Raw genomic sequence first — 5,741 nt, 5'->3', positions numbered from 1 at the left:
ATATATGAGAGAGAGATAGATAATGTGTCACGACGCGGTGGATTCAGGCGCTCGTTTTTGGGCATATGGAGTTAAATTGGTATCATCTGAAAGCTGATTTATTTGCTTTGCTTCCAATGAAACTTTACTTTTTACTTTTACTTTCATCCGCCGCTTATACCCTTTTGGTGTCGTGGGAAGAAAGAGATGTCTTTCAGTCGCCAGCCGGAGAGCTTGGGTCAGGGGGATGCCTTATGTGGTTAATGTTTCCCTGACTCCATCTACCCAGGTCTTTCTCGGTCACCCTCTAGTTAGTGTTTTTAGCAAATAAATAATCCGCTGCTAACTTGCTAGGCCTGTCACAGTTTCACCAGAGCCCCGTTAGCCTGCAACTTTTCGGGGTGACCCGGGTTCTCCTTCACGGCTAGCGTGACGCCTCAGTGGCATAAAGCCACACCGTACTTTGTTGAACTCAGCAATTCCAATGAAACAAATATCTATTTATCTTGAACAGAACTCAAGATATCTGCATTTGAAGTAAGTGAAGTGGCCTGGTTTAAGTGGTGAAATAAGCGTGAAAATGGCCGCCAGAGTTTGGTAAGTCCAAAGGCTAAAGAGCCTTTGAAAACTGAAAAATGACATATTTTGAGCCATTAATCTATGTTTTTCAGTAAAATTCACATGGAAATGTGCTTTTATATGGATTAAAAGAGGTTAAGACAAAATATAAAAATTCTATAAAAATGTCCAAACAAGGGGAAAATTTTTGTTTCTTCAATTTAGTTATTTTGACGAGCGCCTGATTTCACCACACTGCCTCACATAGCTATATATATAAACACTGCATGTTATATTTCATTTACTAAACACAATTGTCCCCGAGTACAAATAACATAAAATCATATTGAAGAGTTAGTTGTTTTTTTTCATAAATTCGGCTAGACATCTACTGAAAGACAACCAGGGAGAATAAAAGTGCAAAATGTGAACATTTTCAGTAAACGCATTACTCAAGTCAATTAATAAAAAATAAAATTAAACTTAATGACATTATAATCAATTTTTTCCACCTAAACCTTCATTTGCTCAGTACCGGTAATCCATGGTCCTCTTTTCTTGCCTTTTGCTGAATGAGGGGTACTTAAAAAAATATTTTCCACTGTTTTCAAAGTAAGCAGAGGAACATGCTTTAATGCAATATTTTTAACAATATGATGTAGGGGTGTATACACAAAGACCCAGAGGCCAAGTTTATGACGGGGTTTACTGTGACCAAGCTAAGGGAAGGAAAACAAATGAAACGCAGAGAGTTAAGGTTCATGACAATAAAATTACGAGAGAGTAAATCATATTAAAGGGGAAAAAAGGCCAACAGTGGGGTTAACATGAGATAAATTAAAATAAGATAACAATTTGCCTTATATTGGTTAAACTATCACTGTGATCCCTTTTTCTTTCTTTTATCTTTCTCAAAAATTATTAAATACACTTCACTTGCAAAGGCTCTTTGTATCTTATCAGAAAGTCACAGCGACCAAATACAGTCACACAGAGTTTTTTAAGGCTCCAAAAGACTGGTGGATGCAAATGACAAGGAAGAAGTAGAGAATTTCAAAGGTCAGTAAAGAAAATTTCTATCTTGTTCTCCCACACTTTCATTATGAAGATAGTCATGTTCTAGCACCTTCTCTTACTGCTGGTGGTCTACTTAATTTATCTGACAGCCTTTTCTTATGTTTCATGATGTACCGGTAAGTGTTTTTGTGCTCACAATTTAGATAATTAAAGGATTTAAGGAAGCAGGCTTCAACCTTGCCTGTCAAGGCCAAGCTGAGCTGAAAGGACGTAATGCCCCAACAGAAAGACCGAGATACTCGATAACATATGTCCTCACTCAAGAATCAAGCTCAAGTCTTGGCAGTTTGTTAGTGTTTGAGCGCTTAATCAGCTGCTTGCACTGTATGCTTCCCAGGAAGCTGAGAATGTTTCTGGGTGTTCTATGATCTGCTGGGGTAATAATAAAAAAGCGCATTGAGCCTGCTGTTGAGCGGGGATATGCGCTATACAAATGCTATTTATTTATTATTATTATTATTAAGTCTTCTGCATGCAATGACGAAGTGCCCAAACCAACACTACACATGCTGGTGACAATATCAGACACTGCATAAAGAAAATTCTAGTCCATTTTCTAAAGACTGCACAGTGTTGTATGACTACTATAACATAAACCTGTAAGTTAATTTATATGATATCAATACCTAGTGGTTTAGTAAAAAGCACATACATACAAATTCTTACACAGCATTATTACAAGATGACTATAATGAATGAAATGTCGGTTAGAGTAAAAATATTATGTCTGATTGAACACATTGAAATAAGTATAATAAGTTAAGACATTGTTTATTCTACAATAAAAACATTGGACAGAGAAAATAAAGTGAACTAAGAAAACGAAGTTGGTACACTAAAAAAATAAAGTCTCTCATCTCACTCTCACTCCTTTTCTCACAGTTCAACACATGTTATTGTATCCTGCCATTACATGCCTGATGAAACCACCAACTCCCAAAAGCAGTACTGAATAGCAAATTAAATACTACACAGGACTAGAAATATAGAAGTCAGAGAGATGTTAACTCTTTCAAATCAACGAATGGAGATTATGCATGTCTGCCAAGTCCATCCGAAGGAGTATAATCCGCTTATATCGACATGCTTTGGGAAATGGATCTGATATATTGATATATATAAAATTATATAAAAAAGTCGATAAATGAAAATATAAAGCCAGAGAGGAAAAAACAAGGGGAGGTAAGCGGTAAAAAGACAACACAAATTTTAAAGCTGGTTGCCTCCCTTGATTCTTACACAACTGCACAGTGAAACTAACGAGAGGCAGAGGGGAGGTGGGGGAGTGGAGTTACGGTACAAAAGTCAAATGACGGAGCAACGCGAGGCGCACACTACACACCAGAGCAAACTTTGTTGTAACATCCTTATAAGGCCTGTTTATGGCCGCTTGCTGGGGAAATATAAAGGCTCACTGATTTACTGACAATGGCACTTGCCAGTGACAGACTGAGAAAGGGATGGGAAGGGGAGTGAGCGATCGGGAGGGGGGGGGGTAGGGAGGTGATACCCAGCGCACTGTACTGTGCTGGAGACTACATGACCTACTAAAACCTGGTGTGTCGAATAGGCAACTTGGCCAGTATGCGGACTTAGTCGATAAAAGAAAAATTGTCTTGTGAAGATATTGAAAGAAAAATTTCGTAATTGGAAAATATGTCGATATGAAAAAATGTCGATACATCGGCTGTCGATTTAAGTGGATTACACTGTACATAATTTTAGATTATCACGTTACCCTTTTCTTTGACTCTCCATACACGCAGAAGTTATAATTCATGTAATAAGATCCCGAAGACCTGAGAGAAAAGTTAGGAAATGTTATTATGCTACTGAAAATTTGTCATTATTTGTCAGAGAAAAGTAGTATTCTACTGAGCAAGTATAATTAATTAAGGCAGTGAAAGAGTAATATGCTCAGTTTAAAGAATGCTTTAGCTTTCTCATAACCCTAATTAGAAAAATACACACATTTATCAATAAATATATTGCAGGCTCTACTAGAAAAGCTTTATGAAGCTCAGCTGAAAAGGGATGCTGTGTATAAAGTACGATGTATTATTATGCACACCAAAAAAAATAATAATCTGTATAACACTGTTTTAACAGCATAGGCTTTTTTTGATGACCTGGTCATAACTTTGTAAAAAAATTAAACTAAACGAGCAGCATGAAATTTTTATCTTTGGTAATACAACATGAATAATTAATTTTCTCTCTCGTTTCTCCCTCCTTTGTTTATTCAGCTCTGGTTGTCTCTTTCACATACATACTCATGCACACTCATGTATATAAATAAGTCATAAAAAACAATTTTTTGCACACAACCTATACACAACTAACACATACACAGACAGACAGACTGATAATATAGGAGTCACGATGTTGTGGAATCAGGCGCTCGCCAATTTTTGAGCATATGGAGTTATTGATATCAACTGAAAGCTTATTCTCGCTCTGCTTTTATTGAAAAAATATCCATCTCACTTGAATAGAAGTCGAGATATTTGCGATTGAAGAAGGTGGAGTAGCCTGGACTCAGTTGTTCAATTAATGAGAGAATGACAGCCAAAGTTTGGTAACTTCAATAGCTTAACTCATTCGCTACGCCGAGCCGCGGGCCCCAGCGTGGATAAAGTGACTTCCCTTCGGCAAGCCACCCCCGACAGCTCAGACCTTTGAACACGTATTAATTAAATACATGTACAGTTTTTTAATATTCGTTAGCAACTATGCACACAGAATCTTACAATAAACTAATAGACAGCTTTCACAACTGTTTGACAACACAGGATGGCCTTTCCTTTCATTTCACATGGAAATTCAGAGAGATGTAACAATCATGTGAAAATAGGAGGGGATCAAAAGGACAACTGAAAAAAAAATATGTCATCATGCAGCCACATTCCCTGATACAGTCAAACCTACTCCAATCGCCACCTGTCCAAGACAATCGTCTGTACATATGAACACTGCGCTGCCCCCCCTCCTCTTTTTTTTTCCTTGTTGTAATGACGACACTATTTAAGGCATCCACCTGTCCAAGACATCCGCTCCCCCCCTCGACAATGAGTGGCTTGTCTTGGACAATTTCAACTGAACAATGTTTTCCCCTAACCTATGAACCCGAGCGCAAGCCTCAGCAGCGTGTTAATCAACTAAGCCTTCATTGGTTGAGTAGGCAGAGAACACAAACGCACAAAATTAGCAATACTTTCAACACTGCATTTAAATGTAGAATCACAAAAATTAAGCAGCATCAAATGCTGCACTTCAACATGATAGAATCACAAAATTATTCAACATTTTCAACACTGCATTCTAACACAGAACCACAAAAATTAAGCAATCTATTCAAATTCAACATTTCTTTGTAGATATTGTTGGTCAAAAAGTCCTTGACACAATAGCTCTATCGAAAATACAGGTAAATATGCTGCTGCAACTTGCAAACAGTGTCAAGCAATTTGAAGATATAATAGGTGATGCAATGTAATGAATAATGAGACAAGTTAAGAGAATATAAGTATAAGATAAGGTAAGATAAGAAAAGATAAGATAAGTTTCATTTATCCATTAGGGGAATTTTGGTTGGATATAACAGAACATCAACAGTATCAACATAGAAATGCATTCATGATTTTCTTGCACAGTGATACACATGACATACAATGATGCCCCATTCACTCACGACAAGCAAACCCAAACAGTGTGTCCTTAGGCTGGAACTCTCTCTCTCTCTCTCTCTCTCTCTCTCTCTCTCTCTCTCTCCCTCTCTCTCTCTCTCCTCTCTGTGTCTCTGTCCCTCTCCCACTCTCTCTCTCTCATCTCCCTAAGGCTTTTTCTGTCCTTCCATCACTGTATCTATCTCTGCCCGTTAGTCTGGCTCTCTCTCTCTCTCTCTCTCTCTCTGTCGCTCTCTCTCTATCTCGCTCTCTCTCCCTCTCTGTCTCTCTCCCACACTCTCTCATCTCCCTTTGGCTTTTTCTTTCCTTCCCTCGCTGTATCTATCTCTGCCCGTTAGTCTAGCTCTCTCTCTCTCTCTCTCTCTCTCTCTCTCTTTCTCTCTTTCTCTCTCTCTCTCTCCCTCTCTCTGTGCTATCTCTTTGTCTCTCTCTCTCTCTCTC

This window comes from Aplysia californica, unplaced genomic scaffold (genome assembly GCF_000002075.1).
Source record: "Aplysia californica isolate F4 #8 unplaced genomic scaffold, AplCal3.0 scaffold00465, whole genome shotgun sequence".
Lineage (NCBI taxonomy): Eukaryota > Metazoa > Mollusca > Gastropoda > Aplysiida > Aplysiidae > Aplysia > Aplysia californica.
This window is presented reverse-complemented; position numbering follows the sequence as displayed.